Source organism: Protopterus annectens, chromosome 16.part0 (genome assembly GCF_019279795.1).
Source record: "Protopterus annectens isolate FY-2018-M chromosome 16.part0, PAN1.0, whole genome shotgun sequence".
NCBI lineage: Eukaryota > Metazoa > Chordata > Ceratodontiformes > Protopteridae > Protopterus > Protopterus annectens.
Window position 1 is genome coordinate 653,878,891 of NC_056750.1, and position 14,547 is coordinate 653,893,437.

The window sequence follows — 14,547 nt, forward strand, 5'->3', positions numbered from 1 at the left end:
GGTCTGCGCAACCAGGGTGCTAGAGATTCCTTCTCCTGCCGACCCTTCCAGCCTTCTGAACAGCGGCCAAATTGCTTTCCTTTGGAAGCAGTTGGGGGTCAATTTTTCCTGCATCTACAGACCTGGCAACTCATAACAATTGATACGTGGGTGCAGTGAATAATATCCAGAGGCTATCATATTCCATTCGATCATACTCCCAGACCCATAAAATGAATCCCTGATGTCCCATCCAGTCAGAGGGAGGCTGCAACCTTAGAAATCAAAAAGCTGCTAAGAAAAAGAGTCATCCAGCCAGTCCCAGAGAAGATCCAGGTTTTACTCAAGGTTCTTTTTAGTGCCAAGAAAGACAGGAGACTGGAGACCAATCCTGAATCTCAGCTTACTAAACAAATTCATAAAACCTCAAAAATTCCAGATGGTCATGGTACAGTCCATTGTCCCCTTTCTGGAGAAGGACAACTGGATATGCTCTGTAGATCTCCAGGATGCATATTACCACATAAAGATGGACAAACTCTCCCGGAGATTTCTCCGCTTCTGGCTGGGAGACAGTCACTGTCAGTTCTGGGTTCTTTGGTCTCTTGACAGCCCCCAGAGTGTTCACCAAATGTATGGCAGTCATAGTAGCTCATCTCCGACTACAAGGATTCCAGGTGTTTCCATATTTAGATGATTGTCTCCTTCCTACCACGACCAGGAATCTTCTCATTCTCAGTCTGTCTTACACTCAAGGTCTTGCTCTTCGCCTAAGTATCACAATCAACATGGACAAATCACAAATGTCTCCAACAAGAGCACTGGAATTCATTGGAGTGATCTTCGACACAACGTCCTGTCAAGCTTCCCTTCCTCCTTACAGACTCTCAAAAATAAAAAGCCAGATTCAAGTTCTCCTTCCACAGACATTTATACCAGCACGCCTTGTACTTCATCTATTGGGATCTGTGGCAGCAACCATTACCTTAGTTCCATTGGCGAGGTTGCACATGAGACTAGTACAGTGGCTCATTTCATCACAATGGTTGATCTTAACCCACCCACTCGACCACATGATACGCCTTACAAACCTTTGCAAAAAATAAATGCTTTGGTGGATGAAGCCAGAATCAAATCTTTGATCGACTGTTCTGTCTTCCCCAGCCCAGGGCCACGGCGACCACGGATGCTTCCCTGTTAGGGTGGGGGGCATTTCCAGGGAAAGACAGTCCAAGGCACCTGGTCCCCAATGGAGGCCAATGTGTACATAAATGTCCTGGAATTGAGGGCAGTTCTCTTAGTGTTGCAAGTGTTCCACACATCCCTTCCTTCCGGGACCATTGCAATTCAGTCGGACAACATGTCAGTCATCTGGTACATCAACAAACAAGGCAGAACCAGGTTTTACCCCCTGTGTTGGGAGGCCATGAGAATTTGGCACTGGGCAATGGCTTCCAATCGCTTTCTCATAGCAATGCACATTCCTGGGAGTTCCAATCTTATTTCGGACAATCTGAGCAGCAACATTTTGATGCCTCACGAGTGGTACCAGATCAGATCTTCCACCGTTGGGGCAGGCCTTGCTGCAACCTGTTTGCTTCTCCCCTAAACAACAAATGCAGAAGCTATTTTGCCCTGATCCCCCCTTAAGGGGAGTCACCGAGGGATGCTCTGATGCACGATTGGCCCCCGGGTCTGCTGTATGCCTTTCCCCTATTTTCTCTCATCCCAAAATTCCTTCAGAATGCTCAAAATTTGAGAAGCAGAGTGATCCTCATTGCCCCTTATTGGCCCCATTAAGTCTGGTTCCCTTTCCTATGGCATCATCTGATTCACAGCCTGTGGATCCTGGATCAATCCCAAGGTCTGCTGTGTCATCCTCAGAGACTGATTCACCCCAATCTCCACAGCCTTAAGCCTGGTTTCTCCACTTTTGATTATTGCCAGGCTACCTGATATCTCATCCCCTGTTCATGAGATTCTTCTGGCTTCACACAAACCTTCCACCAGAAAAATTTATTTTAATAAGTGGACTAAGTTCTCTAGATGGGCCAAAGAACATAACATAGACCCCTTTTCCATGCCTATTCAGAAGATCCTACAATACCTGACTCCCCTATTACATGCAGGAGCTTCAGTGTCGATAATTACTGTGCATTTAGCAACTATTGCAAATTTTCACAATGGAATTGACAATTCTTCTGTTATGTCACACCGAGTGTGTAAAACCTTCATGAAAGGAGTATTACATATTAAACATCCAGTCAAGCCTCCTATAGAGTCGTGGGACTTGTCTCTGGTGCTTCAGTCATTAACTAGTCCTCTCTTCAATCCCTCTAACTCCTGTGATATAAAATTTTTGTCTTGGAAAACTCTGCTTCTAGTAGCCCTTACCTCAGCGAAAAGAGTATCTGAGTTGCAGGCCTTGAGTGTCAAGAGACTTTATTTAATTTTTCATATGGAAAGGGAGTCGCTACGTACTGACCATCCTTTTTGCCCAAGGTCATTTCTGTTTTTTTCTATTAATCAATCTATTGACCTACTGGTTTTCTTTTCCTACCATTCAAATAGAGGGGGATGCTTCTGCATACCCTCAATGTTCATAGGCAACTTCATTTCTACTTGAACAAAACTAAATCTTTCAGAAAAATGGATCAATTGTTTGTGGCCTTTGCAGGACCCAGGATGGGTAAGTCTGTCTCCAGAATGACTTTATCTTCTTGGCTCAGAAATGCCGTTACTTTTATCTACCATCAAAACAAAGTGCCCTAAAGGCTCACTCTACAAGATTGATGGCTACTTCAGTTGCTTTTCATTCCAGAGCCTCTGTGGATGATATCTGTGCAGCAGCTACTTGGGCAAGACCTCATACCTTTATCACTCATTACAAATTGGATTTGGCCTCCAGGGGATGAGCATCTTTTGGTTCTATGGTGCTCAGGAATGTCCTTCCTTAGGGCCACCCATGACTCAAATAGCTGGGGACTTGGTCTTAACAGTAAGGAATGAGTAAAGATTTACAACATCAGATAAAGAAGTTATGTCTTACCATAACGTTCCATCTGCATTGTAGATCTTCATTCATTCATTACTTCCCACCCTCTTTCCCCCTGCCTGGACTCCTGGTGGACTTTAGGATTTATTTATCAGTTAAGGTATTTGCTCAGACAGAGCCTCCTACTGTCACTTTTATTACTTCTATACTATAATGGCGGGCAAACTCGATCTGAAGAGACTATGAGAGGGGCATTGTGGGTAGGTCTTAGCTGAGAGTTTTTGGCTGGAGCAAGCTTGGTAATGACCATGTTGGTTCCGAGGATGGAACCGAAGTCCTAACAGTAATGAATGAAGATCTACAACACAGATGGAATGTTATGGTAAGACATAACTTCTTTTTTTAACATTGCTTCCCAACTTTCTACATATTGCAGGTGTTCCATGTGGCTAAAGTGGATTAATGCCTTTAACCTCTGTCTCAGGAAGCTTAATAGTGAGGGTAGTCTTTGCTGTATGTTTTTGATTGCAATCCATATGTTAAATAATTAACATTTTTTCAGTAAATTATTATTACAAATTGCTCTTTTGATGGAACTGATTACAGATCACCCCAGAGTAACAGTGTCAACATGATAGTAATTAAGTTTGAATTCATAATAGTATTGCTTATTTTTAATTTAGCAAAAATTTGCAAAACTATATTTTAAACGGACATAGGCTTTTTATGTGTGTTTTGTAAAAAGTACTCTTCTAAGTAAGCTTGTCCTCCCCTAATTCCATCAGCTGTTCTTGAGTGGAGTGATTCTGATGATTTGCTCATCTATGCTGAAAAAGAAAACAATTGACCTTTAGGGATTTTAATCTCTACCATATTTAACTAGTTAATGTCAGAAACCTTAAGAGGAATGCTTTCAGAGTATGTAAGGAGAGGCAGATGTTAATACCTTAACTTGGGCTGTGCCTGCTATGTTTCTGTTTATTCACTGCATTATTCTTTGAGGAAGAATTTGGAAGCTGTAACTAAGATCATTTTAAGAATCATGTTATTCCTTGGAAAAATATAATTTGTCTTAATATTTCAACAATGATTTAAACAAGTGGCCAGGAGGAATTTGGCTGCTGGGAAGATTAGCAGAAAGCTGATGAGAAATACTTTCAAATGTTCAGATAAAGACTCAAAGCTGGGTGACTTGCTGGCCAAAAAAACTGAATTTCTCAAACTTTGTGGCAGTGAAGGCACTTAATGTGTTAGTATTTATAGTCAAGTTTTAGAATATAATTATTGCCCACAGTATTTCCAGGGCTGACAAGTTTTCTTCAGACTTTGACAACATTAAGGTAGATAAACTTGTTCATAGGTAGGTACTAGGCTATTGGCCCTAGGGCCTATACAAGCCTTGCCAAAAAGGAACCCTGGCTTTCGCCACCCAAGAAAATTGTTAAGTACCATTTCCATTTCTGTCTCCACATCTTTATAAATGTGCTTATCACACTGCTTATTTTTTCAGGAAACATTTCAGATTCACTTATCAGAAGAATGGAAAGCCTGGATAAGGCGAATCAAAGACAAGGGAGGACTGCAAGGATCCCACATGGGCATTCAGTGAATGTGAGCCATGTGTAGAAATAAAAAGTTGTACATGACCTGTGCAGTACTAGATTGTAAATAATAAACTGATCAAATTTTAGGTGGTAGGATTCATGATGATATCCCATGTTTTTTTAAATGACCCACGTAAAAACGTTTACATTTAAATAACGAATTATTGAAAAAATGCAACCTCTTTACTTCTAGGAAGGTATTAGTCTGCTTCCGTTAATCTTTTACAATGTAAACAATCCTACATTCCCCCTGCGCAGTACACACCTTCTAGTCATGACCATGCTTTGTAACCGTAATTATTATGATAAAATTATAACTTGTTTGAAACCTAATGGATATGCAGAATTAAATCTCTGTACCCAGACCAGTCATTTGACTTAAATTAATTTATTTATTTTACATTTGTTTACCAGGATAGCCCGATTGGATACATGTCCATTTTCAGCAGAGGCCGGGGAGAGAAAAGCTCCAAATAGATAAACTTACATAGCTTACACAAGAAGTTAGATAACATTAGAAAATATAAAACAAAGTGATTATGTACAATGGTTTAGTAGTGTTCCCTAGTAGGGACTGACAATTTTCATGGACAGACACAATTAAAAGCAAGAGATGTCAGATTGGATATAGATCTTGATGACATAGTTACATGTTTGATATTTACAGATTATGCTTTCAGTTTATAACTTAATCAGGGTTGGTACATGGGCAAAGCCAGTTCACTTTGAGATACTGTTTGAGGTTTTTTTTTTGAAGAGACTTTTGGAGGATTGTAGGGTTATATAGTTTGGCAACAAATTCCAGGTTTGCCAAAAAAGTTGGCAAACAGGGATTCACCACCAGAGTTATTAGGTTTGTGGGTTTGGACCAGTAGTTTTTTGGCTGACCGTAGGGATCTCAGGTTGCTATATGGCTTAATAATATTTATAAGTGAGGGGGTATGCTCAGGGTGGTACAGAATTTTGTGCACTATTAAGAGCTGATTGAATTGAATTAAGCTGGGCAGTTCTAGACACTCTAGTTGTTTCAGGTGCTGGCATTGGTGGGTTCTATAGGTGGAGCCAGTGGCAAATCTGGCAATATGGTTGTAGCTATGGGACAGCTTACCTAGTTCGGATTTGTTGAAGTTTGAGAGTACAGGTGAGGCATATAAAAGTGTAGAGAGTAGGTGTGACCGGGTGATTGCAGTCCTAGCCAGCGTGGTTAAAAATGTCTTGTTGCTATACAGTGATCCAAGCTTCTTATTGATGGTCTGAATGGTTTTGTTGATCTGTAGGTCAAATTTGAGATTATTGTCTATGATAACCCCTAGAAGTTTGGTGTGTTGATCTGTGGAGATAGTGGTACCATTGTTAGACGTGACAGAGAATGAAAGTGTGGCAGATCTACTAGTGGGGGTGAAGAGTAGAAGTTTAGTTTTATTGGGGTTCAGCAGTAGGCATTGGTTGGTGAGCCAGTTTTCAATAGTGTTAAATGTATTTTGGGTTAGGATTTGCAGTTCGGATGGGGAGGTGGCTGAGCAGATCAGAGTGGAATCATCTGCATATTGAATATAGGTAGCTTTAGGGATAGCAGTGTAAAGATTGTTGATAAAAATAGAGAAGAGTAGTGGACCTAGTATGGAGCCCTGAGGGACACCAAGTGTGAGAGGTAGCTGGCTGGAGAGTTTGCCCTGCCATAGTACCGCCTGTTGTCTACCAGTCAGGTAGGACTACAACCACTGGATTGCATACTTATTGAGGGAAAAAGACTTTAGAGAAAGAATGAGAAGTTCATGGTTGATCATGTCAAAGACTTTTGATAGGTCAAGAAAGAGGGCGGAGGATAGCCTATTGTCATTCCTGTTTTGGTTTATGGCATTAGTAAAGGAAAGGAGGGCTGAGGTGGTGCTGTGGTATGGCCTGAAACCATGCTGGGAATTGGATAGTAAGTTATTCTGTGTAAGGTATTGCATTAGTTGCTTGTGTACACATTTCTCCATTATTTTGGCTAGTGGGGAAAGAATGGCAATGGGTCTATAGTTGGATATGCCTGTAGAACTACCACCTTTATGGAGTGGGATGACATGGGATATATTCCAGAGGGAGGGGATAGCGCTTTTGAATAAGGTTCTGTTGATAAGAATAGATATGGGATATGCAATGGCATCTACAGCTATTTGTAAGTACTCTGCAGGGAGAAGGTCATCAGCGAGGTGGTAGGTTTTAGTTTTTTATAAGTGTTTTGATAAAACTAGTGGATATCGGTTGGAAGCTAAATTGGGAGTGACTAGTGGGGATTAACTTTTTAGGGTTGTTTTGGTGTTTTTGTAGGAGATTTTGGTAGAAGCTTTTTTTATCTAGTAAAATAGATTTTTTTGTATCATTCCTGAGTTGACGATATTTTAGATGGTCAAGTGGGGCTTTAGTTGTTCTCCGGCTGTCCCAGGCTCTGTTTCTAGTTTTGATTTTAGATTTGGTATTTTTTGTGAGCCATGGTGCTGTGTTTGATCTAGATTTTATTGTACGTGCTGGAGCATGGGAATCAAGGATACTTAGGAATTTAGTGTTAAAGTGAGCTGTAGCCTCTTCTAATGGCAGATTTTTTTAGTTTTGACCAGCCAACTGCTTTTAGTTCATTTAGGAATATAGCAGTGTCAAAGTGTTTCCCGTTTCTAAGTGTTTTATATTTGGTCTGGTGAGGGTTTCCTGCCAAATGTTTTATGATATAGGTTAGTAAATGGTCATTAAGGTCATCAGGGAGAGTGCCAGCTGTGTACAGTTGGAGTTGGTTATTAACTAGGATCCAGTCTAGGATACTTTCCCCTGTTGGTCAGTTTGTTTATCCTAGTGGGAGAGGTTATGGTCTGTTTAAACCCAGATAAGTTTATAGGGGTGGGGGGGGGGGTTCGGAGGAGCAGGGGTGCCAGTCGGTATTGAAGTCACCTAGAACTATGGTTTCTTGAGGATAGGTAGTGGATAACCAGTACAGGATATCCTGTAGGGTATTTATGTTGTTACCTGGTGGAATGTATGCACAGACGATGTTCAAGCATTTGTTCTGGTTAATCTGTAGTTTGGTTAAGAGGAGTTCTGCATTATTGAACTGGGGTGGTTGAATGGTGTGTCTATTAACAGTTAGAGTATTTTTGTAAAGGACTGCTACCCCACCTCCTTTCCTTGTAGTGTGGTCTGGCCAGTGAATATTCTACCCCGGAGGTAGATTCTCATTATTAGTAGTACCTGGTTTTAGCCACGTTTCTGTAAGACACATAATGTCTGGGGAGTGGGTTGCTAGGATGACGTGTAGGTTGAGAATCTTATTGTTAATACTTCTAATATTTAGGTGAAATGCTAGGAGGGAACTAGTAGGAGTAGAAAGGGGTAGCTTGACTATGGGGGCTGTGGTAGGGGAGTGAAGGTTATCGGGTGTGGGTGGGCCGGGGTTGGGATGGATGTCCCCATGTGTTATAAGGTTATAGTGACAGGATACTCTAAACGGTAGAAGTTTGTTTTATATGTTTTTGTCTTTACTCTCTTTTAGTTCAGATAAATCCAGTTTTGCTTAACATTGCTTATTTTACTTTGCCAGAGGATATCGCACATTCCCAGCCGTAACAACTCTTTGTGACTGTGCTCATGCCCTTTGGAGAGCAGTACAAGTTACTTTTCCTGTCTCTTCAGACAGCCTTTTTATCATGGCTGTGTCTGTTCCTTCCATGTATAACACTTCTTCCCCCTCCATACCTTCCTGCTGATGTAGACCTGTTAGAGGGTTAATTTTGCAAAGCCATGCACTGCATGTTACAGATGTGATAAGGAACCTAGACATCCTTCAGTCTTTTCTAGTTACCATCCATAGGGTGAGTTAGAGGGGGTGCTAGCATTGTTATAAGGTCTATAAAATAATAAAAAATAAGTAATAAGTCAAGGAATCATAAAATAGTTTTGTATCAGGGTTTTCACCGTTTCAGCTGTAAAATGCACTTGCAGGCAAGCTCTTTTGTCTTTCTTGACCTTTTTTGTTGTGAAAGCGGTCCAGCTGGAGGTGTGAAATGTTGCCAGTAGGGCAAGTAGCAGATAATCAATTGAAGATTTTGTACTTTGCATCTCAGCAGAAGAAATTCTGAAAAGTCTTCCGAGCCTCCCATTTATAACTACAAAATATGAGAATCTCCCACAATTATTTTTGTTTCAGCTAGTAAAATATGTAATAATTTGTTGTGACTCCCATGTGACATTATGTTTTTAAATAAATAGTATGTGGGTGCTGTTATTTTCATGTCTGTCTGATGATGTAATATTTGTTGCTATCTACATATCCACTTAATATAAGAATTCAGTAAATGCATAAAATATCTATTTATCTGTGATGTAAGCAGCCTTGAGTTTGTTTGTGTTTTATTTTTAACATGAAGACACCTCTGAAGAAAATTAATGCACATGTATATGTAAAATATTGGGTCATGTAACAACGTGTGTCTGACTTATTATAGCAATAACCCACGCCTGGGTGTGGGTAATGCTGGATTTACCCACAGTTGGTGTGGTTTGGTCACGAGGGCAAAGCCCGAGTGGCCAAACAAAGTCAACTGTGGGTAAATCCAGCATTACCCACACCCAGAAGTGGGTTATTGCTATTATACAATGACATTATTTAAGAAAAAAAAATTACTTTTCTTAAATAATGGCATTGTATAATGCCTCCTTGCTGCCCTTCCGCAGCTGTCTGGTATTCTGCGGCAGTTCTGATGTACTGTGCATGCGTATGCCTACACAGCACATCAGAGCTGTGGGCAAAAGCAATGGAGAAAGCAAGATCTCCGTTGCTTTTTGCAAACTGTTTCACTATGTTAAAGGAGTTTAACATAGCGAGACAGCTTTAAAAAAAGCAACGGAGACTCTCCTTTGCTTTTTTTAAAGCTGTCTCGCTATGTTAAATCCATTTAACATAGCGAGACAGTTTTGAAAAAAGCAACGGAGAAAGCAAGATCTCCGTTGCTTTTTACAAACTGTCTCGCTATGTTAAAGGAGTTTAACATAGCGAGACAGCTTTAAAAAAAGCAATGGAGAATCCCTGTTGCTTTTTTAAAGCTGTCTCGCTATGTTAAACTCGTTTAACATAGCGAGACAGTGTGAAGCAATGGAGATCTTGCGTTTTCCGTTGCTGTAAAACAAGAGTTATAGTAATGGAAAAAGTCTGGGCGACCGGACCTTTTTCCATTACTATAACTCTGATTTACAACATGCACGCTGACCAGTCAGCGTGCACGTTTTTGAATATTAATGGGGGTTCGTTGTATAATTGTGTTTCTTTCTAATTAAAGCTGCAGGAAGCAGATTGACCTTATGTAAAAATGGTCACACTTGTGTCCCCCCAACTTGCATGAACTCTAACCTCAGAACATTGGCACATGCCTCATGCTTATTACTCACTGTACACAGAATGGTAGCAGAACTGGATTCTGTATTTGTTTACCACTAAACTGTTCATTGTGGACAAACACATTAATCTATTTTTACAAAAATAATGGACTCGTTTTCATTATGTGAAATTCCATGTGGTATGCCTGGTGATTATTATTCTGGTCTCCAGTCAGCACAGTTATTATGTTTGTAATTTTTGTGTTTTATGCAAACAGGTCAAAAGCAGGTTTTTTTTGTGTCTATAAGAGACTAAAAACAAATTTTAAAAATAAAATACTAAGCTAAGAACACTGGCAGAAGAAATTCAAGTTTTGTTGAAAGAGGAACCTAGTCTAAAATGTCAGATTCTATAAATTCCTTTGTTTTTGGACTTAGTTGTACCAATTTTAGAATTTTATGGAATTTTGTTGGAAAACTGAAAAGCACTGGCTTTGAGTGCAAATTCACAAAAACAAGGCATTGTCTGAATCAACAGCTCAAATTTTGTAATAGGTTGCCTGACAGACAATAGGGTAAAATTATATTAAAGTCTTAGTCGCTAGCACTGCAAAACGTGATGTGTGTGACATTGGTTCCAAATACTTATTTACTTATTTAGCTAGATGCAGGAATTGTATCTCATTTTATGTGGGGAAAACAGAATGCTTAAAGAACGAATTCTTTAGCATATAGGTGATATTAGATGTAGAAACATGCTCAATACCCTGGCCAAGCATATTTCTATATTTCCTGGGCATAATTTTGACTTTATGGTGCTACAACTTGTACATATTAATAAAAGACGTGGTGATTTTAATAACAGACTTGAAACTGCAGAAACTAGATGGATTGTCAAACTACAGGCAGACAAGCTGCCTGGTATCAATGCATCTGTACCTTTAAAACTAATTCGTAAAAAACGCAGCATACATCAGTAATTGGTTAATCATGTTAATTGGCCACTTGTTATATGGTTTTATTATTTAATGGCTTTTATTTATTTTAGTTTGTGGATCTGCTGAAGAACATTATGTGTGACAGTGCTAATCCTGTATTTTGCATTAAAATCTTTTGAATATTAATTATCAGCTCTGGTGGATGCCTGGTTTGTTCGTGGTTTGTGTTTGTAATTTTTGTGTTTTATGCAAACAGGTCAAAAGCAGGTTTTGTGCGTCTATAAGAGACTAAAAACAAATTTAAAAAATAAAATACTAAGTTAACAAAACTGGCAGAATAAATTCAAGTTTTGTTGAAAGAGGAACCTAGTCTAAAATGTCAGATTCTATAAATTCCTTTGTTTTTGGACTTAGTAGTACCGATTTTAGAATTTTATGGAATTTTGGTGGAAAATTGAAACGCACTGGCTTTGAGTGCAATTTCACAAAAACTGAATCAATTGTCTGAATTAACAGCTCAAATTTTGTAATAGGTTGCCTGACAGACAATAGGGTAAGATTATATTAAAGTCTTAGTCGCTTGCACTGCAAAACTTGATGTGTGTGACATTGCTTCCCTACTGCCTGTTGAGTGCAAACTAGACACAGTTCTTTCATTTGAGTTCAACTCAGTGGTGTAGAACCCCCCCCCCCCCCGCCACTTTTTCAACAGGAAATTGCTACCAATGTGGTTTCTCAAGGTGCACTGGCAAAGTTTTCACAAGTTTCCTTTCTGTGTTGGTGCATCTGTGGAGTTAGTATAAATAAGTTCAGGATGTCTAGAGAGGGGGGCTTGTCCTCCACATAGCTATTGAAGGAGGATGCCCCCCTGCAAAAATGTTGACATTTAAGTTTTTCTTCAGGTTAAATTCCTGACTAGTTGTGCTTGGCAGGCTACTTCCTCACCGGGTTTTAACTTGGCGAGTCATGGTGGAAACATAAAAAACCCATAGGTAACTGTTAGACCAGCAGGGTAAAATTCATCCTGTTGTAGCAGCAAAAAACAAAGTAAACTTATGTTAAATTATTGTACCCAAGGAATGTCCTTTTCTTGACTATACATTTTTCTTCTGAGGATCTCTTTGGAGTTACTGTGGCCAGAATATTTACAATCATCTAACTTTATGCCAGCAACATAGGTTTGGTCACCTGTGGTGACTGACCCCTTCACCCCACCCGAGCTGTGTCTCTATTTTCTTTATGGGTGGTGTACTGGGGTAGCAGAATGAAGCTGTGAGTATAAATTTAAAATTTCTGGCTTAATTCCTGTTTGTACCAATCAGCCTTTGAAGATCAGTGCTGTATTGTAATCATTGGGTCACCAGAAACTTAAGAATGTGCAGTACCTAAACAGATCTGATTATTTTTCAGTAAGAAAATGAGGTCAAAAGTACCACACAAGTGACTGGGTATAAGTTGTAATGTACTAGAAGCAGCCAATAACCAGATAATTAGTTCTGGTGTATGTGAGCAGTAGAAAAAAAACATACATTTTATGTTAAAATCAGTAAACATGAATTTCCAGTACTGAATGGGTTATATTATCGGGGTTGGCGGAAAGAGAACGGGAGAGAGAAAGAGAAAACCTGTTACTCGTGCTTGTCGACTAGAGGAGCAAGTTGTTTTCTCGGCATTTAGGAGACGGCATACAGGTAAACCATAGCAGCCAGAGTGCGCTATATGGTTAATGTCCCTTCTGTGCAGTTAAGTAGAACTGCACAGTTGTTTTGCATAAACAAGTTACACAGCACAACATACAGATTTATTTTCAGATGACATTTAGTGCAATGTGGCTTAGTATGATGAGATCACTTTGTTTAGCACAGTGTTGTGTTGCAGTTAGATACCTAAGCTTGTTTTTTTTTTTATTCAAGAATATAAGTATGTTTAAATACAAGCACTTTGGAAGCCAGATTTTGAAGTTCACCATTGGATGAAATTCACTATGTGATGAATGAGTTTCCATTTTAACTGCGTGTGGCAGACGGCTTTGCAGAGTCACACTGGGATGTACTAAACTTACAGGTTTTGGTACCAGCCTAGAATGAAAACAAGGTAAAGGGGCTGCTACAGTTTGCCAGAACGCAGCTTTTGCTCAGCATTTATAGGAGAATGGAAATGGTAACAGTACAGCAACAGAGACGGTGCATATTTATCTGTTTGTTTATTTATGTATGTATGCATGTATGTATGTCTGTCCTGGAAAGTCTGACTGGGAAAAACATTTTAATTATAGGCCTGAGGAGAAAAGCTCAACAAAATGACATACAGTTTTTACATATTAATAGAAGCATAGCAATATTGATGCACATACAACACGGGAATAACAGATATACATGCAGCTTTATATACTCATATGAATAGAAGGCTTAAGAAACAGGAATGTATTTATGACAGCTGGACAAATACATAGAATTGCAAAACTTTTCTGTAAGGCATTATCCAGATTCTAAATTGATGGCCTGCTGCTCATAAATTGTTTGGTCACTTTTAGCTCCCCCATCTATGTGAGTGCTGAGTCCACTATTGCCATTTTAGAAGTTTGGATTCTCAGGAGAAAAAAAATTTCAAACAGTCTAAACAAGCTTTATAGATATTTTTTAGTACTCACTCAGTCCCTTTTCGTTACCTTACTAAATCCTTGCAGATCCAGAATGTATGCTCCAATTTTCTAATAATTTTCAGTTTACATTGTTAACATGGTCAATGGCAAGACTAAATGTAACAAATGGGTCATCCTGTGCATTATAAGGAGGTATCGATGCAATAGCTTCCATGAATAAAGCGTGCTTTCTAAAGTACTTACCAACTTTTTGAAGGCTTCTGGGACTACTACCATGTCTAATATAGCAGGTCAGATCTCAAACTTGCTGCCAAATATTTTGGGGCTTGTAGGGAACAGAAAGCTCAGTGTTATAACTGGTTTAGACACTAGGCCTTTGTCATCCTCTCATGCATCCACATGCTAAGTAAGCTTTGTTTTGTGTACTATCCCTCCTCTTGGGTTATGATTAATTCAAGTAATGACACTTGACTTTTTTCTGGAGCTATGAAGTTTACCTTCAATCATATGGCCAACCATGAAGGATGTGACTAGACCAGTTGGCTGGTATACTTGCATTTCAGGTCACAGAAGAAGTCTTGTGTGTCTTTATGAGCATACTAAACTATAATGATTTTGATAAGGTAAACAAAGTGCTTCTGATTAGAGTAGCAGTCCGTGCCAAGAGTCAGGCTCTTAAGGCTCTTTGCACTTTTGTTATAATTGTGTTCTTACCATTTAATTTTTATCAGTCAAAGCACATTGTAAATTTGTGGTTGGACCCTTTGAGTCTTAACAGTAAAGATAGTATCATCAATATTGCTGTCATAGATAGATTTATGGGAGCTTTACCACCAACTATTAAGATGTGGATATATTAAGCAAAACTGCAAGATGCCAAAAGCTTCTTTAAATTACTTGAGAAAATCATGCTTTGACAATTTTATTTAAGGAGGTATCACCTAAAGTAACAGAGAAAGGTGTGAGAAAACTAAAATGGCTTTTCCACACATCCTGTTTTTTAAATGTGGTAGAAGCAGACAGATTGCTTAATAATGTAATGAAAAATATAAACCAGGGGTTAATGTGCAACCAACCTAAGAAAAG

The 14,547-nt window shown here is 39.2% G+C and overlaps 1 protein-coding gene across 1 annotated transcript in view; it reads left to right on the plus strand.

The window, feature by feature from the left end:
• LOC122790635 (AP-1 complex subunit gamma-1-like) overlaps nt 1–14,547 on the plus strand; it is a 700,858-nt gene that overhangs the window by 480,030 nt on the left and 206,281 nt on the right. The gene's annotated exons all lie outside the window — the stretch shown is intronic.